Here is a 26,086-nt window from a genome sequence, read left to right on the forward strand (position 1 = left end):
CCATATTGTGTAGCATGGCACATACTGTGAGCATCTGTGCACATGTGGCTAAGAATACTGCAGGGCTCCACCAGATATACTGAGGCACCGGAATCATGACTTGAGCAGGCCAGAAACATGCTCTATTATGTTCCTAGTTTGTGAGTGTGGCTCATGATGGGGTTCTTCGGTAGGTGTGTGAGAATTTCTGATAGGTGTCATCATCCATGGTTCCAGTGCATAGCCAGCATCCCCAACTAGATGGCCATACAGGATGTCCCCCCTGGCAAACATCTGGTACAGCTGTGATGCCTGCCAGATATGGGATTCATGATAACTACTAGGGCTGGCAGCACACACATTCATGATGATGCCCTGGGCATTGCACAGCACCTGGCAGTTGATGGAGTGATACCCCTTGCCATTGACGTAGACTGTACCCTCTTCACCGGGCATTGCTTTAATGTGTACATGAGTACAGTCTATAGCACTCAGTACCTCAGAGTAGTGTGATACATGATAGAAGAGATGCATACGGCTGGCCCTCTCCTCAGGTGTGTGGGGTAAGTAAATGTGCTCATTGGTATGCATTTGCATGGCAGCCAGGAACTTGTGGAGTAACCTGGATGCAGATGCCTGCGAGAACCCCATCATGTCCCCAGTAGGTCTTTGAAAAATACCTGTAGCTAGTATTCTAATGGCTACACATACTTTTGTTTCCACTGGGATGGGTTCCCCTCTGTTGGCTCTGAGTCTGAATTGAGGGCGGCAGAGCTCACTGAGTTTTTGTAATATGTCTCTGTCCACCCTGTAGTGCTCTACAATCTCCAGCTCATGTAGCTCCTGGAATGTTTCCCTGGGCCAGAACACTCTTCTTCTCAGCCTAGGCCAATTGTCCATGGCAGCGGCACTGACCTCAGCCTGTAACACATACAGATGTAGCAAAGCAGCAGCAACCCCTAGCATTCTGTCAGTTAAAATTCCCAAGTCTGTACTCCAATGGTGCAGAGTGTGGAGGAAAAATCAGATTGTAGGTTGTATGCATACTTTGTAGTGATCTGCTGCAAATCCAGCCTGTGTGATTAGCTAACTATGATGCATTCCACCTGCTGGATACATCACTGAGGAGTTTGAACGGGCCAGTGTAAGTGGAACAGGGGTTATCAGTATTTTCTACATGATTGACTTTCCCAGGCTATTTATTTATTTATTTTTTAAACTGCCTTCAGTGCTAAGCACTGAAGTGAGGCACGCAAACCTGCACCACAGGTATAAACATTACTCAGCAGTCTGGACACATCCCTCATGCACAGGCAAACGTAGCACAGCCGAAACCAGCTAACACATGCCCAGTAGCTAAACAAAGCTTAGCAACACTCGACACACACACCCTGCTTAGCTGAGAGGCGCATCGAGCAAACAGGCACCGCTGAGTTCAAATCAGCTTAAACATATAGTGACACCCCCCTTTTGATGTCAGCTGGCTCTTCTGTGGACATCAGCATGGTTATGGTGCTATACAGATTTTATCTGTGGCCACAGTAGCCCATTTTTGCTATTCAGTAACCCCAGCTCATTTGCATACAGATCTGTGCATGCAACCTGGATACTTCACTATTCCAGGGCCTGCCTCCTTAGCAACCACTGAAATCTACCATTGTACATACTCCATGCAGGGCCCTATAATGTCTTATCCTCACATACTTCTTATTTTTATTTTTTATATTTTTTAATATTTTCTTTTTGCACAAATGCACGTTTGGCGTTGCTGCACACCACACAAATGCAGTATGACTATTAAAAATATATATATTTATTACATTATTTTGCATGTTTTTTTGGATATACAGGGCATAGTTTTGCACATAACTATGCCTATTATGCAATTCCTGACCTTCCAAATGGGCTTTTACAGCCCATGTTCCATTTTTATTTTTTATACACGGATATATTCCATGTACAATTTGAACATCAACACGGGGTCTGTAGGACTGTCTATCTGCTTACTGGATCATTCAGACACCCTCATTTGCATCCAATTCACCTGCTTATGAGGTGATTTTCATGCCATAGACACTTCCACATCCACACACTCATGCACACCCCTCAGCACTTTTTACTGGATTGCACAGAACTTACTTCCATGTAAGCTTCATGCCCCTATGCCTACATGGAAAATCACTCCATTTAGGCTTTATTGAATTCCCCCTATAGATAAACATAAATATAGGTATAGAATATGCATATTAGTGTTTGGTTGCAGTTTTGATTGTACAAGAGAATAATTTTGTTATTAATGATCAGTATCAGTTAATGCAACTAACTTTCCAGATTTTAGGAATGCTAATTATAATGAGATATTCCTCTGCTATTTTTTTTAATTTTCTGCATTGTTGGGCATGCATTTATCCACAGGAAGACATCGGTGGTGTTGTTATACTAGTGGCCCAGATGCTGATAGAATAACAGGTAGAGGAAAGAAAGTGTGTGGCTAATGCTGTCATTTCAGTTCTAGGAGGGGAGAATTGTCTATGATCTGCCATCACAGAAGGAGATAGTAACCTGTTATTTGCCACAGTAGTATCCTATGGAGGAATGCCATGAAGTGTGTAGGGAAAGGGCATATAGATCCAGCAAAGGAGTTTATCATACAGACCAAAACAGGAGCAGATATGCATGAGACAGCACTGACTCAAGACCCAGCATTCTAACATTTCCATTATATTAGCTGTCTAACAGAGGACAAGGATAGTCCAACAAGACAAAGGTTGAGCTAAAAATAGATATTTACCTACATGTCTCCCTACTAGTGCCTGTAGTATTGACCAGAAAAGGGGAGTGAATCAAAAAGCAAATCCTCTTTAAAAAGGTGTCCACCCCTGATGCGGTAAGTGGAAGAAAGCATGGACATTTAAAAATGTTGATGTAAGAGGTCAAAAGGTTTGGACAGAGTAAAAGACTAACAAGCTGAAAACCACAATATTCTACTCCCAGAAAAAAGAAGATAAGGGCAGAGCAGCATACCCTAGCAAACAGTGTTTAAGAACACTGCAGCATTCTACATGTGCACCCTAGCTTCAACCACAGCAAATAACAGGCAGGGAGACAGCAACAGTGTGCAACATCCTGTTCCAAATGGCAAGTGATAAAAAAGATTTTGTGTCTGCATGACTAAACAGAGACAGACAATCACATAGTACAAATATGCATTCTTCTCAAAAAAGATAAGTTGGTAGCATGGATATCCATGCCCCCCCCTAAAAAAAGTCATTCAGGTAGTGTCAAAACAGAAGTACAAATTGTCCACTTAACGCACAGCAGCATTCTGAACATATCCTGCCCAAAAAAGTAGGGAAGCACACAACAACCTTCTGCATAACTTGCCTTGCCTTGCAAGCACACAACTCCAGCATCATGTTTCTTTCCTGTCTCCCTACCCCCAAAAATATATGACATAAGGTCAGCAACTATTCCTCACAAGAAAGAGAAATAAATGTAATCACAAAACAGCAATGTATACACTGCAAAAAAAAAAAAAAAAAAACACATGCACAAAGCAGCAATGAACAGTCTTCCAAAAAGAGCAGGTAAGCAAATGCAGTCAATATCTATGTCATATTATTCTAACAGATAAAATGGCAAGTAAACAAAGAGTAACATTCTAAATCTGCCCACATATGCTTTTTGTGTATTTCAGACAAAATGCCTGCTAAACATATATTCTCAATGAACATTCACACTTCTGTCAGCATGACACTTTTATATTTGACAGACAAACCCGCTGTCAAAATACCGCTGTCCAGTTTAAAGCACCCTAACTCTAGACTCTAGTGTTCTGACTAAATATATTCCCAAGATCTGAATCTTGCTGCAGATAACCTACACAGAAGTATTCATAATACAGTCTTGCATAGAGTCTTCTGATCATCAGGTGCAGTCTGAACCTTAAACAGGGTGTACATTGGCAGGTGGTATATTTTTAGAATTATGTGACTCCAACTGGCCTTAATGATTTGCTATGAATACTACAGACTTATTACAGATGTAAAGTTTGCTCTAGTAGTAGGCAGATTTGTACATGACTCCTGCAGGAAGGGGTTAATGGTTAGGCAAGGGTTAAATTAGTAGGTGCAGCGAGGATGGCAGTGATGTAGGGGGTAAGGCAGAGATAGGAGATGGGAGAGGCAGTATTATTTAAGGTTAGTCAAGAAGGAGTTTGGTCTCTTTAGGTGTAGGATGGGAACATATTTTAGTTCCATTTGCCTACACCCAAGCAACCAGCATTGCTGCACAGGTAGTGGCTTATTGAGCAAGGAAGGTAAGATGGATTATTTTTATTGCCTTATGGTGGATATTTATTTATTTATTTTTGTGCAGTTTATCACAGGATTCTGGTAGTGATTTGTATATTAATTTAAATGCCAAGCATTTTTTTTCTTCTCCATTGTCCTTTCAATATTTTAATGCTTTTTGGGAGGTATAAAGCAGGCAGTGTTAGTAAGCAAGAGGCACAGTAATTTTATATTTGCTTTTTTAGTGCTTTGGCCCTGGTTAGTTAATGGTCTACTACATATGTCATTCACCAGGGCTTATTAGGCAACTATAACTGGCTTGGATCTGGCAAATCACTGTGATTTGAAGCTGGTGGTGAGCAAAGATTGCCAGACGTGTTGCTGTCAGGTTACAGCTAGTGGCATCAGTACAGGCCATCAGTTGTGATTTCAGTTATAGTTTGGAAGGTGCACTTACAGGAAAATGCAGTGTTTGGCACTTTTTCCGTTGTAGTGCAGGGCAATTATACCTCTCAACTGTTCAGATTTAGCAGAATATCCAGATTTTGCAGGGCGCCTTGATTTGTTCCATATATTATGGTCTGTTCCTCATAAAATTTTTAGTTTGCTATATCATGGTGTACTGCAGTCACTGAATAAGGGTATGCATTGTTTATTTAATGACATACCATATGCATCTTTCACTGAGAACTGGCAGGGCAATGTCTCTGGACATTTTACTGTATTTTGATTTTAGTTATCTGAGCCACAGGGCATTTCCTTTTATGTTTTGTGCAGGTGAGTGTACATTTACTAGAAAATGCAACATGCTGGTCATTTAGTTATCAGGGAGCAGTATAAGCATACCATTCAACTGTTCAGGCTTGCAGTATGTGCAGGTTTTGCCATATAGTTTGGTCTGTTGTACATGAACTCTGTGTTTTTTGATGGATTGCTGTGGTTTGAAATCACTAAATAATGGCATGCATTTTAGATTCAGACTTTTTATACTTCCGAGGGTATATAGAGGCAGAAATCCTTTTGTTGTACTCACCTTCTAAGTTTACAGGAGCATTGTGGAGGTTTGTTCTTATTTTTGGTCCTTAGTCCCCATTGTTAGGCTTCATCAGATTTCTTGTGTTAAGAGGTTGGGTACTATGAGTGCAAGCAGTACTGGTTGAGTGGCAATTCACTTTTATTTTAACTGTCTCTGTCCTTCAACAGTCTGCCACCATGGATTTGTTAAGTGGTTCAATGTTTGAACGGTATGTATTTTATGAATATCTGGAGGACCTTGGATTTGATAGCAGGGAAGCCAGCTTGCAAGAATATGAATAGAAGAGCTTGTTAATGAGCCCTTTTGATTTTGCATGTTGCTGCCTATTGTTTAAGGGTGCCGGCTTGTATCATACATTGGCCAGAATTGTGTGTTTGGTGAGGGGGCAGTCAGTGAATTTTGGCTGAGTTATAACTCAGCATAGTTTTCATCATGGGCAATAACTTACAGTTGTCATTTTGTTTTGCAGTATGGTGGAATTGTCTGAGATGAAGAGTCACTGGGTGAATATTGAAGCACAAGCTGATGCCTTGATCCAATATATTGTAAGAATCACCAGCACAGAGCTGGAGTCTAATGTTCCTGTGACAAATGTTATTCAAGGTTAAAGGAGTCAGAGGAATAGGAAAGTGAACAGCTTGAAGTGTCAAAGACATCCAGGGTTAGATCCATAATGCAGGTTCAAGGGTGATGGCAGAGGTGTTACCAGCTCCTAACACAGACTCGGGTAATAATTCTGTTAATAATCTTGGAGTTTCTCTCTTTTAATTTCTCCAGATCTTTTGGGTTTCTAATACCATGACAGTAATGGACCCCATCCCTAAGTCAAAGTACAATTAAAGTTCATGAAATGAGTATTGTTTTACTCTTTGATATCAGCCAAAAGTGCTCTTCATAGCGCCCGCAATGTGCCCAATAATAACTTCTTCTGCAATTCGTACAGAGTTACATATATTGGTAACATATCTAAGTATGATTGTAGACTCTTTTTTTATAAGACCCATTCCTCCTACTACTATTAGAACTATCTGGGTATCTTTCTTCCACATTGCTTTCATTTCTGCCTGCAAATCCTGATATTTTATGGCTTTGTGCTTCTCTGTACACAGGACATGGTAGTCACTGGGTGTGGCAATTTCAATGATCAATGCTACTTTTGTCTTCTTTTCTTGGACCACTATATCCAGTTTTCTAACATCTATCTTTTAGTTGGTATTGGATGATCCCATGTGATATAAACTTCACAATTTTCTATGATGCTTTGTGGCTCATGTTTCTAGTGTTCATCAGCCACTTCAGTACCACAATGTTTGCACAATCCCCAGTGCAACTGTCTTGCCACATTATTATGCCTTTCAGTATACAGTCCTTCTGCCATTAGTATGTCACAACCAGCAACGAGGTGTGTGAGTGTCTCCAATTCAGTTTTCAAACCCTGCATTTGTCTGTTTCTCCCACATGTTCAATGGACTTTGTAAACCAGTGTGAATGTAGCCCACTGACTTGGGGCATCAATATTAACCTTCCATCACTTGATTTGAATTCACCTCTCCTTAACCATTCCTACGTTCTTTCCTGATCAACATGAGGTTCTTCCAGAAGTTTTCTATACTTAGAACTATATGTATGCATTTTCTACATTTCTTGCCTTCACCTTATATTATTTCTTTTGTTTTTTGGCACATTCAGTTGCTGCCTGATTTTTACCTGCTTCTAGTTTGACTTCCATTCCTGCTTGACGCTGATATGCTTCTGCTAGATTAAGCAGAGAAGTCATCTTAGATTTATTTTCCTCATGTTTCAAAACTTTCACTACATTTGGATCTTGTGAGGTCAGTAGATATGTGTGAAGTCCCACAATTGCAGATCTATACATGTAATCAATTTCAAGGTGGCCCACCCCTCCTTCAGAATGGGGAATATATAATCTTGGTTTGCATTGATTTTTATAAATCATTTGGTGAGCATGAAGCATCCTTCTTGTTTTCTTATCTAATCTATCCAACACATTTTGGAGCCAATCAATTACTCCAAAACTGTAGGTTAGAACAGGAAGGGCAATTTGGCTTGCAGCTTGGATTTTGTTCCTAGATGTTATCTCTGTTTTTAGGATTAATTCAAGTCTTTTAAAGTGTTCCTAAGTTTTGTTAGCATTTGTTCATGTTTTATTGTTGATCCTTCATCAGTTCCCAAATATTTATGCACTCCCTCTTGTTCAAGTTCTTTAATATCACATTCTTGTCCCAAACTGATGTTTTCCTGCTTCTGCAGTTTTCCTGCTTTAAAGGTTTCTTTTGCACATTTATCAAGACCAAATGACATTCTTATATCATCTGAAAAAGTTGTTACAAAATGCAGTTGTGCTTTCAGTTCCTCATCTGATGAGTTATAGAGTTTTAAATCATCGACAAAGAGGAGGTCAGAAGTCTTTACACTGTGTTGTTTTCTAGTAGCAAAATTCTAGCTATGGCCTAAGCCATTAAGTAAACAGCTTATGGGTTAAGGGCAAGGCAGAATAGGAATGGTGACAGAGAGTCACCCTGGAATATCCCCATTTTAATTTCTATCCCTGGAATAATAATTTGTCCTTTATCATAGCTTAATTGGAAAGTGGTCTGCCACTGTTTCATAGTCACTATAATGTAGTTGATCAGTATAGGGTGTATCTTATAAATTTTTAAGCACTCTTTTATCCATGAATGTGGGATACTGTCAAATGCTTTTTTGTAGTCAATCCATGCCATTCTTAAATTCTTCACCTATTTACAGTTATCCCCTATAACTGTATTTAACAACAAATTATCCTTTGTGCCATATGACTTTTTTATTGCCCCTTTGTTCTACTGCTATGATTGAGTTTTCTTCTAAATGACTATAGACTCTGTCAGCATTAATTCCCATGTATAGCTTATATGTTATCGGAAGGCAAGTTATTGGTCTATAATTTTTAGGGTATCTTGCAGGTTCATTTTTAAGTAGGAGCATTGTTTTACCTGTTGTTAGCTAGGCTGGTGCTTGTTCAGGGTGTGCATATAAATCGTTCTTACTCATAGCTAAATCTTCATGCAGAGATGTTAATACTTTTAACTAAAAGTTAGGTACTGCATCCAGGCCTGGGGTTTTCCAATTACAAGCTTTTCTTAACTTTGTTTCAATTTCTATGGCTGTTACTTCATCCTATTTCATATCCTGTACATTTAAACTTATTTTACTTTCTTTTACTTCTTCTATCCAATTATCATCTTTGTTATGTTCTACAGGATCTTCATAAATACTTCTCCAACATGTATCTATTTCTTCTTTGTTAGGTAATCTTTCAATTCCTTTTACCTTGTTTCCCAATTCTCTATAAAACTTTTTGGGGTCATCATTAAATTGCTTATTTTGCACTTTTCCTTTATATTTATCTGCATATCTTTTTCTGCCTGTGCTGATATTTTTAGTTTGTTATTTGCAATAGTGCATGATAGATCCTGATCTGTTATAATATTGCACATTGTTTTTATCACATCTATCTTTCTGAGTATTTTTGTTCATCTGTTCCTTCTTCTTTTCTCCTCTAACAGTGACACTTCTTATCTTAATTGCTTTATAGTCTTCTCTATTCGATACTTCCATGGTGGTACTCGAGTTGTCCCCTTTCTCTCCCTTACTACCCAGTGTTCTTGTGGTAGAACTTTATCAGTTATCAATTTAGCTACACAGCAATATATCCTGTTTACTTCTGTTATATTACATGGATCTCTATGGACAGTTCTAATTACTGTGTTCGTTTGTTTTATCAAACTTCTAACTTTTTGGGTTTTATTGACCTTCTGTGGTCTATTTCTTTCATTGATCTCAATATGCCTATCAATCTCTATTAAGTCAAGTAGCTCTTCTCTTAGCTAATTTTCTTCCAAACTGAGGGCACATTCCTTATTTTCCATTTCCTGCGGACATTCTATAGAAAGTTCTATAGCATCTTCCTGTGGCACCTTCTTTTCAGTTTCATCCTGTGCCATCCATTGCTCTGTCATATGGGAATTCACTGGCCTGTCACTCCTCAACATTGACTGCAGCAGAGTTTCCACAGATTCATGTTCTTTCCCTTGCTTGCTAGCTTCAGGTGAACGTTTATACTGGTTTCCTGTGAAAGGCTCCAAAATATCTTGATATGACACCTGATCAATTGCTTCCTATTCCACTGGTTTCCCCTTAATTTGGATATGCATTGCTCTATCCTGTTGTGGTGTTTTCTGAATTAGACTTTCTACACTGAATCCTTCACTTTGCAGGTACTTCATAACCTAATTTTCTATTTCTTTAACTTCTCCATTTCTAATCTCCTTTTCTACTTTTCCTCTTTGTCTTCTTATTTTTTTGTATTGTAAAGTTTTCCACATCTGGATTCCTTTGCCTGTATTTTTCTTCAAATATCTTTGGTGCTGCTCTTTTTGTACTGGTAAGTTTTGCTTTTGCCCTTTGCATTAATATTACACCATGTTAAATCTCTTTTTCTTTCCCCATGGCCATATTTCTTCCTCAGATGTCTCCTGATCTTCTTGCTTCTCTTTACTGTGGGCACTTACTCCATCATGTGTGGTGTAAGGGTCTATATTATATCCTCGAATGCTTAAAAAAGCGAACGTTGATTGATCAAACTTATTTTCTCGAAACTGCAAAATATCGAAGCAGCAGAAACTCGAATTTTTTCTTAGGGAAAGAATGTGGTTGTCCGTATCTGTTGCTTTGGTATTTTCGGTGTTATGGTGAAAGTTACCAGTCGGATTCAGGTAAGTGTGCGATTGTGCAGATGTGAGTGTTGGGGTGATTTAGGTGAGTTAGGGTTAGGGCTCGGGTTAGGCGTGTGTGCTATTGAGTGGACATGAGGGTTAGGGTGGATTAAAGTGAGTTAGGGTTAGAGAGCAGGTGAGGTGAGTGTGCGATAGTGATGGTCCTTAGGGTTAGGGTTTGGGTTAAGGTAAGTGGGTAGTTAGTGGTGTGTGCATAGTTTAGTGTAGGGTTAGGTATCAGATTTTAAGTGTATGTGTGTGGATTTCTGTTTGTTTGGTGTGCTTGTGTTGTGTGTATGTGTTTTGGATCAGCGATTTTTTTCCCTGGGAAAAAAATCGCTGATCTGACAGTTCGAGATTGTAAGCTTTCACTTAAATTAGATCGATCAATCAGCGTTCGCTTTTTTAAGCATTCGATGATATAATATAAACCCTGGTGTAACCTGTGGTAGACCTTCTACACCAAATCCTTCACTTTGCAGGCACTCCATAACTTCAACTTTTTTTTAACTTCTGCTTTACTAATCTTCTTTTTCTAAATTCCATCTTTGTAATATATTTTTTTTAATTGTGAAATGTTCCATATCCAGATGCCTTTGCCTGTATTTCTCTTCAGATATCTTAGTGGTTGCCTTCTTTATATTGATTAATTTGGCTTTCTCCTTTGCATAAATATTGCACCATATCAAATCTCTCTTTCTTTCCCATGTCCATATTTCTTTTTTATACTTTTCAAATATCTCTAGGTTTTGCTGTTTATATTTTTGCACTTCTTTAGATGCTTCTTTTTCCAAACAGATGAAAGTTTTGATCTATGTACTGTTTTTTTACAAATCAATTGAAACTTCTGACAGTTTTTCCTGTAGAAGTATTTTTCTTTCTTCTAATTTCTCTCTTAATCATTTTGTATATCTTGTGTCTGTAAATTCTGGGCTTTTTGCATAATAATAACAGTACATAATTTCTTTCTTACCATCAAAAGTCCACTTTATCATCTCTATGGCTCTTCTATGGCCTATATGGCCTATCAGTTTTTGTGAATTTTGTGAACTACTACTTCATTCTGCAACAGGGGGCCCATCATCCCCCCTGGGCCTGGCCTGGTCCCATTGTAGGAATGTTTTTGTATTTTTAGGATTCTGCACTGTCATCTTTTCCAGTCCTGGCACCAGTGTGCCTACCTGGATTGGGCACTTTTTCATCCTGGGTCTTGTGCACCCAGCTCTCTTTTTAAATTTGTAATCTACTTCTGTCCATGATATGTGCTATATAAATACAGTGAATGAACAGCAGATGCAGGGTGGTATCCAACGAGACAGAGCCCGAATAATGAAAAAATTCTTTACTCAATCCAATGATCAAAATGAAGTACAAATACACATAAAGTCACAGTTTAAAAATGATAAAACAACAAGTTAAGCGCTTTCGTCTATACTCAGACTTCATTTTGATCATTGGATTGAGTAAAGAATTTTTTCATTATTCGGGCTCTGTCTCATTGGATACCACCCTGCATCTGCTGTTCATTCTAGTTTTTATTCTGCTTACTGAGTTTGTCTATATAAATACAGTCTGTATATCAGTGTCACCTTGGTGAGATTTTGTGTGAACAGGGTCCACCTCGCAAAGGTACTCAGCAAGACTTGAGGATGAATTCAACTTCAGCAATTTCAGCAATAATACTCTCCTTTACTTGCTGATTTATCATCTCTCCATTCGGACACCAACTGTGAGATGCATGTGATGTTGAACAAGATGTGAGGCTAACAGGCTTTTTACAAAATCTGAGTGTGGGGGGATAGAGCTAGGTTGCAAGAGTTGTTAGGTTCATCAGGTGAGTTCAGGGGAATTGTGAATGCATTGCAGGAGGGTTGCAATGTAGAGTCACAAGAGGTAGCTGTTCATGCAGGGTCTCCATTGCTGGAGCGGCTATGGATGCCAGGGCAATCCCAGGGGCAGACGTTGGCCACTTGGATAGCATAAGCAGACATAGCAGGGGTGTCAGTGTCATTGCTGGCCCAGGCTGGCTTGTTCTTGATGCATTTTATTCCACTGTGGTTAAAGAGAAGATCTGGAGGGGAGAATATGTCAATTTCTTTGAATTGCTGGATGCAGATGGTGCAGAATGGATTCCTGAGGCTGAGGCTGAGGCTGAAGAATTGGTGGTGGCTTTAGCTGCACTAGGTAAGAAGAGAGTGAGCAGGTACAGGGCCAGGAATTGGGGCAATTCAGTCCATGGGTTTGTATATTTTTATTGTTGCAGTTTTGGAGAAAGATGCTTTGCAAGCACTACTGCTCTTAGCATAATTTATTACCATTAGGGAAGCTAATAAGCTGAGAGGTGGTTATGCCTGCCTATGGTATGACCAAAAATTTAGAAAATGGAAGGCAGTGGAAGCCATGTTGAGATGATAGTCAAGTCACATAGATTCTTAGTTTGCAGCTGTGGTTGACAGACCTGGTAATGGGTAGTTGTAGGAGTTTCAATGCAGGTAAGTGTTCTTGGGCTAGTCATCAATTTCGTCATGTGAGTTCAGTTTGTGGAGAGGTGCATGCAGCTACAGCACATTGGAAGGTTAGTCTATTGAGTGTACAGACTGAGTGTGATAGGCTGGGAGTTCCTGAGGCCCTATTTGTCCAGGCAGAGGGACTGTTTGTCGCAGCAGGGGACAATTGCCTTTTCATGGGCAAGCTGTCAGGGCAGCAATCTTCTATTAAAGTGGAGATCCTTGCGGTGCTATTAGCAAGATATCTAGATGAGTTAATATTTCAGGAGGTAATCAATATACTGTGGGTTTTAATTTAAGGTCTCAAGTGCATGCCAGTATTATGATCCCGAAAAGTTAAATCTGTGGAGGCAAGTAAGATGTTTTGATGTTTTTGATACAGAAGAAGGTACAGGCATGCAGGGTTTTAGGTCCGCTTGACTTTAGTTAATTTTCTCAGTTTAAGATTTGACTGGTTGGTCTGGTATCTAAGAAAAAAGTAAGAACAATTCCATTTAATGCATTTTTTATCCTTTCCAGAAGGTTAAAAAGTTAATGACTAAACTGACAGGGACGAGATGAAGGTATAATATACTTCCTTGGACAATGCTATTAGTTTGAATAAATTATTTCAGGATCCTGGCTTGTTAATTTAGACAACAATGAATGACAAAAGGCTCCACTCCAGATTAAGCTTTTTAATAAAAAAAATATAAATAAATAGCAACGAAAATTTGCTATGCTATTTTGCTTTATTTTTTTATTATCGAGTGGAGCTTTTTCATTTTTGTTTATTTTTTTAATTTTTTTTTTTTTTATTCTTGGAATTTAGACAACAAAGCATCTTTCTGTTTGTTGCTAATTAGGGTAGAGGATTAACAGTTATTAGGTTTATGTGAGGCTGGGAAGTCTTATTTTCATACGACAATGCCCATAGGTAGTGTGTGCTATGTTTGCACGGTTCAGTTCTGACTTACAGTTGTTATGGCAAAAATAGGTTTTGGGTCAGCCAGCAGTTCATTACCCTGATGATTTCTTGTTGATTAGATATGAGGAAGCAGTAAGCAACTGAGGCAAACCAAGCTTTTATAGCTTTGTGTTTGGAACTGGGGGTGCCATTAGCATGTGACAAGGTTGAGGATCCTGTGAAAATGCTGAATTTCTAGGGTTTACAACTGAATGCAGAACATGGCCTTTTCTGTTTGACAGAGGTCAAGGTCAGCAGATTGAAGGATTGTCTCACTATTTTTATAGACATGCAGAAGGAGAGAGTGAAGGAAGTGATGGAATTGTTAGGTCTACTGAACTTACTTACTGAGCACTTGCACCTGGCAGGGTATTTAACAGTTCCTTGGTAAATTTGTTGAGGAGGGCATTGCAAGAAACACAATTGGCTACACAAGTTGAGGGTTGTAAAGCAGGACATTGATGTAGGGTTCACATTTTTTTGACAGTATTTCTTTTTGGTAGAGAGATTGGGTATCATCAGAGGAGCTGCATTTATGGATAGACTCAGCTGGCAATGTTGGTATGGCTGCTATATTTGTCGAACAATATTTTGTGGTAGAATGGATGGAGAGCTGGCCTGACAATAGGGAGAAAGATTGAGCCTTTTTGGAGCTGATGCCAATCTGGACTGCCTTGGTAGTCTGGAAAAATAATTTTGTGAATAACAGAGTAGTTTTTTTTATTCTGATAATAAAGTAATGGTGCATGTTTTAATGAATAGCTCAGTTAGGACAGTTTTGGTGCAATTGCTGTTGAAGAAGGTAGTATTAGTTTTACGGATCAATTTTTTTTTCATCATGGAATGTGTCAGGTAAATTGAATTTTCCAGCTGATAATCTATCTTGTTTTCAGTTCAACAAGTTTCATCAGATGGTTCCAAATTAGGTTTTCCAAAAGTTCACAGCGCTAAAAGAAGTTTGGAGATTGGAAGTTTATAGCAGGTCAGCTGTTGTCGGAGATGTCTGCTAAGTCTAGAAGGAGGGCTTATACAGTGGTAGTTCCTGTTTTTGCAGATTGAGTTTGTGAACTAGGCACTAGTCGGTTGGCTTGGTCTGTCAATATTTGGTTTACAGATGGCAATTGTGGGAGTCAGTGCTTTCACTTCATGTACATATGGCAGCTCTTAGTGCCATGGCTAGGTTTTGGGTCTCGTTGACGAGAAAAATGGTGGGAGGTTTTTGAGAATTTTGAAGGGTTAAGAAAGAATTAGGCCAGTGGGTAGTGATAAGAGATTGCCATAAGTTAAGGACTAATTGAGATCACTGTTAGTTGACTTCCGTTTGCGTGTTCCTTCTCAGAGGGAGAGGGTGTTCTGTTTGACTTTATCTGTCTTTTTCTATACTGGAGCCAGCCAGGTTCTTTGTATTAGCAGAATGTTTACATTGTGAAATCTAGCATGGTAATTTTATTTTAAACCTCTAAGGTGGATCAGAAGGGGCAGGGGTAGCAGATAGTTTTGCAAACAAGTACATAAGAGTTGCTATGTCCAGTTAATTGGGCTAAGTTGTGCTTGGGTATTTGTGGAGACAAACCTGATTGATTTTTCATGATGATGTTGGGAAGTCGTTTACTGTGGGGCAATTTATTTAGCTTGTTCATAGGGTGTTGGATTGTTAGGGTTATAAAACCAATTATTTTTCCAGCCACTCATTTAGGATAAGCAGGACTTTGGAGCTTGGTTTAGATAGGCCATCAGTTGAGGTTATCATGAAATGGGTTTCCAATGCTTTCTAAACTCGTTACAGCCAGATGCCTGTAGGTACTTCTGTACTTACATCCTACTGATGCCTTTAGGCATCAAATATTGCTTACTCTTATTTCCATTAATAATTTAAGAACCATCCATGCTACATAAAAAGTATTAAAGAATTTCATCTTAAAGCTTTCATGATGGAAAACACAACTGTGTTGATATTTGACCTCTGTCTAGAGCAGGTAAAGAAATATTAAATGTTGCACATATAATATTTATTTATATTGTAATAAATGTCATTCATTTCTAAATATTTCAACAACCAAGTAGCACAGAAAGAACTGCCTAGCCTGATATGAAAGGTCTCTGTGGGATGACCAAAATGCTATTATCAGTATTTGTGTATCTTGAGTGGTTATAAACTATTACAAATGTACATTTTCTTTGACATGAGGACGTATCAAGAAGCTTAGGGTCCACCCATTGGAAGTTTCAATGTAAACTTCAAGATCTCCATTTAAGGGAATAAGTTATCCTACAGTCATTGAACTCATTGTCTTTTATGGTACGCGGTTTTGTTTGGATGGATGGTATATGATTGCCTTGTTTGATTCTTTTACAGATCATAACAGGATTGTTATTGTGGACCACACTTTTGTTTATCAGATAGCGCAACAAAATAAAATCTGGAAACATAGTGTTATGTTAGGACTTGATGCTGACATGTGGAATGTTGTTTGGAGAGGCTGTAGATGTATGTGGTTGAATCAACTCATGAAGGAGGTTGATTGTTTTAATTTGGGAGAAGGAACTGTCTGTTTGGTTTTAATACAGTTAAGGGAGAGTGACTTCTTGGGTAGTTCCAGAAAGGCATTCATTGGCACAGATTATTCACGATTTGGTTTTCTTAAAATAATGGTATTCTGAAGTGCAATTTTCCTCATCAGAGATTATTCCTCTGTTAGTTTGGAGACAGGAGAGTTGCTTTAAAAGTGTTGAATTAGCCAGACGTTTTGTTAATCACAGAATTTTGAGGGCTGTTCAGGCACTGGGCTTGTTGACTTTGACTTATTGGTAATTTGTGCACAAGGGCCTTTCATAGTTTAGATCAGTCGGATTCCATCTGAGTGATGTGGGACCTGATTTATTTAATGGGAATATTGCTAGGTTTTTTAAAGCGAGGTTGCTAAGTATGGTTGAGGTGGAGAAAGTGGAAACAGCCTCAGGGGTCAGCCTGGTTGCCACTAGAGGATATGCATAGAATACCCCTCCTTTCCCAATTTAGCATATGATGTAACTGAAGCAGGTGATACTACACTGCTCAGGTGGATTTATAGTTACAGAGACAGGCTATACATGCTGCTGTTACCTTAGAAGTGAGTGAGGGGTCCAACGCTGCCCTCTCTTTAATGTGTCTATCCAGTTAAAGGTGGTCTCTTATGTCATATGGAATTGTATATCATTATCATTCATTACTTTTTGTTTATATGATGGCTTTATTTATATATTGTTGAGCTGAATAAATCATGCTGCACTGGCTTCCTTGTTGTGGTTATATGAAGTTTTACATAAATAACTGTACAGATATTTTTGTACATATTTCTTGAGATCTTGTTTAATCTTTGTTATATTGTACATATATTATTTCTTGAAGTTCTTCTCCCTGGACATCTGTTGAAAATGGGCTTCACACCCAGTGGACTTTCCCAGTAATCAAAAGTTAATCAATAAATAATAAGTAAGTATAGTTTAGATCAAAGCTGCATACGGAATGAATAAAAAATCTGTGTGCATTTGGTTGGCTTTGAATTAATATGCATTCCAAGAACCTCAGCACATACTGAAAATTTTGAAGAGCTGCCTTGTACTTCAGGTGAAGTTCAGATATACCCAAAGCAAGCAAATACAGAGTAACTGTACTCTGGTACAGGCTTCAGGGAAAGGAACACTGACCTAACAGAAGCCGTGGTCCTGCCTGCTGCTGTCTAAAGTCTACAGAGGCAGATTTTAATAACTACAGAAAAGACTAAGCCAAGCTAGAGTCTTCAGTATGTAATAATTTAATTCTCCTGCAGTGGAGGTCTATGGGATATATGCAAATGAACCCTTAAGGACATACCAGTTTTTAGTTACTTAGCTTTTGAATGCCCATGCCACTTTACTGTTTTAATTCTTAGTGGGAATTCAGAAACCATGCAATTGAAACAATTGTACTTAGTAGAAAATACAGATTACAATCTATTCCATAATAATTGACCATCTTTGTTTCTGATATAAGTGCACATGTTTGCAAAATTCACTATCCATTAGAGACAACTCCTCATTCATCTGAGAGCCACACCGTAGGTTATAATGTTGTTCCATGGATACTGTCTGGATTTCCACAAGTGGTATATGCAAAGTACGGAACACAAAGATCCCGAATGCAAAAGACTTGCTCTCATTGTAAGTGACCACTTACAATGAGAGCAGCCTTTTAGAATCTGGATTCTGGTATAAGCCAGTTTATATATGGGCTTTACATGGAATTAAGTCACTTAAGCTGAGAGCAACTCTTTTGGAATTTGGCCCAAAGAACACAAAGACATGCTGTCACTCTCTTATGATTAGCTTCTTAGGTGCTTCTCAAACCTTTGATTTAGTGACAGGTTTTATGGCTGCAGCCTCCCACAATCCAATCAGTTCCAGTTCAGGTTAATGTGGTTCATAGGTTCATAGGTAGATATTAGGCTATCAGCCCTGGGGCCTATATAAGCCTAGGCAAAGAGGTTCCCTGGCTTTCGCCACCCAAGAAAATTATTTTCCTGTTTCCCTCTTAAGCAGTGCTGAAGATGTGATCCCCGGGGTGAATTTTCTATTTCCCATCCTGTCAACAAGATTTTTCTTAAAGAGGGCCAATGAGGAGTTTTGCTTGACATGAATGTATAGTTTGTTCTAGAGTATTGGAAGTCTCTGGGACGTGAATCTATCCCTCCAGCATGTTCTGTTTATTGTGATGATGAGGTTTAGGTCCCTGGAACATGTGGTACAGAGAGATTGGGATTTCTTTAAGTGGAGCATGTCCAACAGCTCTGGCTTTGACATAGCTTTGTATGTTAGACAGAGATCACCTCTGAGTAGGCGATATGTGACAGAGTAAAGCTGGAGTTTTTTGAGACAGTCTGCATATGGCATCTGTTTGAGGCCGGTAATCCTCTTAGTGAGGTATTTCTGTGGCCTTTCCAATTGTTGTAGGTGTCTTGTGAGATACATGCCAAATGGGGCATTGCACTCTATAATGGGTTTGATAAGGGATGAGTACAGAGGAACAATGACCTCCTTTTTTCTAGAGAAGAATCCTTTTATGATGAGGAGTGCCACATAGAAGGATTTCCTGACTACTGTGGTGATGTGGTTATCAAAGGAGAGACTACTGTCCACCTGTATCCCAAGGTCTCTTATCACACTTTCATTGTTTAGTGAGCTACCGCCTATGTGGTAGTTCATGGGTACCAAGTTTTTCTCAAAGGGGATGACAATGCACTTCTTAGCATTGAGCTTGAGGCCATGAATTTGACACCAAACATCTGTCTCTGTGAGGCTCTTTTGTAGAATGCCAGCATCATTAGGTGATTGTATTATGGCTCCCAGTTTGTAGTCATCTGTAAACTTTGTTAGCCAAAGACTTTCTGTGTTGGCCTGCACTTCAGAGACGTGGATGCCGAACAGGAGAGGACCCAGGACGGAACTCTATGGTACTCCACTCATCATTGGTCTGAAGTCAGACTTGGAGTTTACTACTTTTACTGTGTGGGTTCTGTCAGTGAGCCAGTTGGCCACCTATCTTGTGACATAGGGATTTATGCCCACTTTACTGAGTTTATCTATAAATCCAGAGTGGGGGATGGTATCGAAAGCCTTGGCGAGGTCAAGATAGGCTGTGTGCACTACCTTGCCCTCGTCTATGGCTCTGGTGACTGCTTCAAAGAAGTTAAACAGGTTTAGTAGACATGATCTACCTTTTACAAACCCCAAACTCAGTGGGTTCCAGGGTTTGGAGGTTATTTATGTCTTTGTTTATAAGTTCCAAGATGATACGTTCCATGGCCTTGCAGACCAGGCTACTCAGGCTAATGGGGCAGTAGTTTCTGGGGTCCATGGTGGCACCCCCTTCGTGGAGTGGGATAAGCATCACTGTGCACCATTCAGTAGGGACATAGCCTGAGGTGAGGCTATGATTGAAGATGGCACTTAGGTGGGGTGCCAGTTCATTCTGTAGTTCATGCAGTATGAAGCCTAGGATGTTGTCCAGTCCCATGGATGCTGTGTTCTTGACTTTGGAGAGTGCAGTCTTTACTTGTTCATCCATGATAACAGGGGCTTTGCATTCTTCCAGTATTAAGATGGGCCCTTTGGAGGGTGAGAGAGGGTAAAGTTAGCACTGAACCTATCTGCCAGGATGTTGGCAATATCAGTTGGTTTAGATTTATAGACAGATTCATAGATTAGTACTAGGCTAACTGCCCTTTTGGGCCATTTGAAGCCTAGCCAGTTACCCCATGTGAGAATCAAACCCTGCACCTTGTGTCTTCAAGGTAAACACCTTAACCATTATGTCATCCTCCCACTATTTTTTTTTCTGTATATTTAGTGCCATTGTACTGTAGCTCAGAGCAGATCTGAGATTTTCTATTGAGATTCTTGACATAGCTGTAGAATGCTTTGTGGTTGTCTTTGGAATCAGTGGTAATTTTATTTTCATAACTAGCTTTGGGGGATTTCATGTGGGATCTCAGCTTCTTGCTGAAGTTAACCAGGGAGTTCCTTCAATCTTGTGATTTTACTCTTTTTTGCAACAGCTTCTTCCTTCTGTTGTAGAGTTTGTTTATGGCTAGGGACCACCATAATGTTTTCCTTTTTTTTTTGGAGGATAGTGTCTTGGTTCTTTTGGGGATGGCACAATCCATACACTCGTGTATGTGCTTATACAGTACATTTGTGTAAGATTCAACAGTCGTAACTGTATTGTCCATCAGCATGGGTGTCGTGAAGTTTGCTACTTCTGTCTTAAGAAGCATGATGTTGGCTTTGGAGTAGTTTTTGATGGTGGTTTCCTTAATGGGTGGTGGGGGTGGGATATGGATGTCTAGGGTGATTAGCTTGTGATCGGATCTGACCAGCAAGGAGTTGACCTCTGGAGTGGAACACCGGTTACCCATATTGGTAAAGACCAGGTCCAGGATATTGCTACCCCTGGTGGGGGTGTGGACAAGCTGATCTAAGGCATTGGAATTTATGCATTCAGGAAAATGTTGAGCGAATGAGTTGGTACATGAGTAGTTTTCCCAGCTGATGGTGGGGCAGTTGAAATCACCCATAATTAATGTACTGGGTTGTATCTTAATATTTTCCAGTGTCTTAAGAAATGAAAAGTGGGAATCCTGGGGCATGGTGGGGGATCTGTAACAAGCTACAACCTGGATTGCAGTCTTGCCCAGTGTTAGTTGCATTTGGATAATTTCAGATGCATTATGTTGAGCAACTAGCCTGGAGGTGTGGATATCCTTAATGAATATGGACACGCCTCCGCCTTTAGCGTTTCAGTCCAGGTTAGGTGGCCAAAAGGTGAAATGAATTATAGCCTGGCACTGCAGGGGTGCTCTCTGGAGCCTTGAACCAGGTCTCTGTCACTGCACAGATGTCGATGTTCTCCATTTTAAGGAGTGCGTCAAGTTAATTTTAAGGAGTGCGTCAAGTGAATGGAGTTTGAGGTTTAGACTTCTAGCATTGAGTAGCATTACACTCAGAATTTGTTTGCTTGTACCTGTTATGGTGGTGAATTTGGCATTTGAACCTTGCCTAAAAAAGGCACTATAGGGGTGGCAAGAGCCGTAACCTGTATCCAGAATCCCAAGGATGACAGGTGCAGGCCATCTCTGGAAAAGTATCATGGTCTGTTGACCATGTAATTCCAGGCAGACAGATACTGGATCCCCTTAGAATGACACCAGAAGCTTAGCCAATTGTTGAAGTCAATCATTTTGTCCTTGTACTGTAGTATAATTCTGGGTGATGGCAGGATGCTACTCAGGGCTTGGGTCATTCATGCCTGGGCTACAAGATCCAAGAGCTCCTCCATGTCTCTTTTCATGTAGTCCAGGGAGGTACATCTCAGGTCATTCACACCAACATGGACAATGACAGAATTGTATTTGTACTTGTTGTGGAGTGACCTGCGTGCGTGCATTATGTGGCAGATCCTGGCACCCAACAGGCAGCTGACAGTAACTTTCACCTTGTTTAGCCTGGTAAGTGGGACATCAGTGTGCCTGACTATACAGTCACCTATGTCTAGTGTGTTGGGTATGTTGTTTTGCCTTATGGGCTGAGTTTGAGTGACACACTGATTTTGTTGGCTTTGTATCATTTGTGTAGTGTTGGGGTTGGTGGTTGTCTGTGTTTCAGCTTGGGAGATCTCTGTTGCTTGGTGGATATTATTATTATTATTATTATTATTATTATTATTATTATTATTATTATTATTGTAGCATGTTTATTTGTTGGGTAAGTGCACTGATCACAAGTCTTCCTTTTTGGGGGTGTCCTGGGAGCACTGTCTGGTTAAGTGACTTGCTTAGAGTCACATGTTATGCAAAAGTAGTTGGACAAAATCAAATCTTGTACTTTGGGTTACTGCAAGCAGATTTTTAACAACATTGCGCCTTAATGCTGTGCAGTAACTTTTAAACTAGTGTGAGTTCTGATATGTTTATCTGCACATTTAAGTCTAATATTCAATATTAATTCTAATAGCTTTGAGTTATGGTTTGTGTATGTTAAACTACATATTTTGATGTGAATATAAGTTACTCATTTGATATGACCAGTATGGTAAATGATAACATGGTGAAAGTGGTGCATTTAACTGTGGAATCTATATATCTGTGGGAAAGACACTCCCCAGGATTCAATAAAATCTGTGTAGGCTCCGTGTAGAGCCTACACAGAATTTACCCATGCAGATGGCCACAGTTCCCCCTCGGCAGCATGCCATGCATATTAATCATGGTGTGTTGCTAAGGGAGAGCACAGTAAAACGGACATTGAATCTATGCAAGTAGTAGTGTAGAGGCTGTTCTGTAGTTGTGAACTGCCAGGAAATTCCTGGACAGATGTTATGCACAGGATAAGAATCTTTGTAATGTACTCTGCTATTGAATAACTATGCGTGATTTTTTTTAATTTTGTTTAATACCTGTTTGTGCAGCGTGGCATTGTGCTTAGCAATGCCAAGTTGAACTTACACATACATAGCTGCCACCTGCAAGACATCTAAAAATAGAAACCAAATGTAATTAAATTTGTATTTTTTTTAATGCCTGTTTGTGCAGCATGGTGCTTAACATTGCAGAGCTGCGCTTACACATACACACCTGACACCTGCCAGACATCTAAAAAAAGAAACCAGATATAATTCATTTGTTTAAAATTGTTTTTTTCTTTTAATGGCCATTTGAATGGCACAGTGCAGTGCTTAGCAATGCTAACAGGCATCTTAGTATTATATGTGAAGGTATAGTGCTTCTTTCATTATCCAAGTAGCTACATAGGTTGAGTCATGGCCTAAAGTGTAGTAGGTCCCAGGTTTGAGTCTTGAGTAGTCATACCTTTTTAAATTTCATGCTGTGAAAATGTGTGAGGTGACTTAAAGGGCAGTTTCATACAAAAACAAAATTGTTACATTTGGAAAAGCTGCTCAGTGCTAGGCATTGCTAAAACAAGGTCAACGGTTATTCTTGTTTGCGCATTGCAAAGCTCTGCTGAAACACAGTTGTGCAAGTTTGCACAATACTTACTAATATGGTTTGCATGATGCTAAGCAATGCGCCACTGTTTTGAAAGTTACAGTATGTTGTGTAAGGGCAAAATGTAGCCTAAATTAAGGCCAAAATTCAGGAATTCTACACCGTTCATTGGAGTCCATAGTAGCCTATTGATTTGCCTGGCGGTGTTGATGGGGTAGCACACTTTTGGATGCAGAGGTGGGGTGTGCAGGAGTCCAGAGTGTTTGTTGGACATTTGGTGACTAACTATGAACCCCGGCTGCTGCAGGGCAATTACCAGGGCTCAGAATGTAAAGCAGAAGCCTGAGATCGGTTGACCAGGGATCTTACCAGTACTACTGGATCCCCTGCACTGGTGAGCAGTATTGTCACCACTATGATAATCTAAAGCAGAGGAAGAGGGGAATATTGGACAACTGGGTCCAAGAACCTTGGGCTGGATAGAGCCCAGAAATATGTAGGTATGTTTGCTACTACTTTGCTAATATATGAGCTGAATCCATGCAAAACTGGTATTAATAATGGTTTGCTTTTCTTCTAACAGCTGCAGCTGAATGGGCTTGCAATGTCCAGTCTCATGCAGGGCATCTGGTCAGGATGAGTAGTGAGTGTGGTAAGTAGAGAAAAATGTCTGATAAATGAAGTGCACTACCTACAGTAAGATTCAGACCTGTCTTCTGGTCAGTTTGAGTAAAAGAACACTCTCTTTTCCTCCCACTCCAGGAACAAAGTATATGGGAATGGTAGCTCACATTCTGTACAAATATTATGTGTATAATTGACAGATTCTAAGGAACAATAACAATAAAGTTTAAAGCAGGATTGTGCTTTAACAAATAATGTGTTCAAATAACTGAAGAAGGGCTGTATTCACTCCATGTGTCCTCTAATTTGACACCAGTCAACTATAAAAAGGAAATTAATAAAGACTGCAGAATAAGTGCACTTCCTGCAGTAAGGTTCAGGGCTGTCTTCTGGCCAGTTTGAGTCATATAATACTCTCTATTCCTCCCACTCCAGGAACAAAGTATATGGGTAAGGTAACTCACGTTCTGGGCAGATATTAAGTGTATAAATGACAGATTCTGAGGAACAATAACAATAAAGTTTAAAGCAAGATTGTGCTTTGATAAGTAATGTGTTCAAATAACTGCAGTAGGGCTGTATTCACAGCATGTGTGTTGTAATCTGACTCCAGTCAATTGTTAAATTAAGTGCACATGTCACCTGGAGACACAGCTTGTGGGTTCTACTCCCATGTCAGCCAACTAAGACATGACTGGCTGTCTAGTCTACTTAATGTACATGAACATACCTCTCAACCGTCATGACTTTTCTTAATGAAATGACAACTGCCCAATCTGTCTGGTCCTTAATTAGCAGATAAATGATTACTTGGAATGCAATTTATATGCAAATCCATTTACAGAATACCTTGGTAGTAGTGTATGATCACAGTGTGATACAGTTCGGTGGAGTTGTGTATCTGCATTTGTTAGTGCTTCGCCCATACTATCCCATGCTAACAGGTTGAGAGGTATGTATCTGCAACATCATCTATACAAGAATCAGAGTCACTGTACTCATAACTGATGCTGCACACCTGTAGAAGTATGTATTAGTAGTCTGTGTAGTAATATCATCTGCAAGTTCACTAATGGTATGTTTTTATCTCTCTCCACCCCTTATTTTCTTTAATTTATTAATGTTATTTGTTATTATGATTTGATATTAATATATTCTGTTAAACCATCTGTTATGTTGGCCTTATGGTTTATTTCATATTGGTTTGCTGTTAACATGCTTACTGTTATGATATTTATTGTTGTGTTCCACGTAATATACCTTAATATGTATTTTAATTAATCAATACTATCTTCCATTATGTTAATACTAACATTTGTTTGGTTATTCCTTATCTTACCTTATGTGTACATTTAATATACTACAGTGTGACAAGGTAGGCCTGTTCCAGTTGATCCACCTACCTTGGCTCTCCCGGCAATGGCACCGGAGCCCAGCACATCCGGGCTGCAGTCTTGTGATGCTCCCTCTGCTGCCCCTGCAGTACCTGTGGCATCAGGTAGTTCCACCCCACTGGCTGGGCCCCCCTCTGGGAGAGGTAGTGGAGGGGGCGATTTTGTCACCCATGATAAAATATCAGGTATGGTGTGCAGGTTGCTCCATCAAACTGTTGGAGCTTGCCTGCATCCGATGGAGAGCATGCTCACCACCCTGGTGTGGCAGCCTCAGCCCGGATGCTAGCCTCCACAACTGCCACCACAAGGGCAGTGAAGTAACAGTGCTGACAGTCCTATGGGTGAGGACTTGAGTAGCACTGCTACTTTGTGGATGCTCCTGAGACTGCGATTCCACAACACACTCCCCATCTAAGGTGTTCTCCCCCCTCTTGTGTCACATACCAACCTTGTCTGCTGTCTTGTCTGTCTGTAAAAGCTTCTTCACTTTCCCAGCTTATGCCCCTAAACGTACCTATGTCCCTTCCCCAACATTCCACTCTCACCTTAAAAATGAAAAAAAAATGGGAACCTGCCCCCCAAAAAAAAAATACTGTCTCATACATAGCTCTCCATTTCACACACGGGACCACTGGACACATGTAATTTGGTCTAATTGGCTTGACAATGCAGTAAGATTGTTGTCACCCCTCTCTGGGGGTGACAGTCCAAATTCAACTAAAAATGCACAACTGTTGCTGATGAAGAAATGGATAGCTATGGTTCTTTCCTACACCTGTCCTGCACATCCCTACCTGTCTTTCACTATGTTTTTCCCCTGCTTGCACCCCTTTTCACCATTGTCCTATCTCCCCGTGTTTCTTTTCTTTAAAGATTTTTTGCACGACGCAGCACAGTGAGCTTCATTGCTTAAACATGCTAAACAGTATATGCTTTTGGATCAATATTAAGCACATTCAAAATGTATACCTGCATCCTATTTCAAACCCACGACTCTTGCACCTGCACAACAGTG

This window comes from Protopterus annectens, chromosome 3.part0, assembly GCF_019279795.1.
Source record: "Protopterus annectens isolate FY-2018-M chromosome 3.part0, PAN1.0, whole genome shotgun sequence".
NCBI classification, from domain to species: Eukaryota; Metazoa; Chordata; order Ceratodontiformes; family Protopteridae; genus Protopterus; species Protopterus annectens.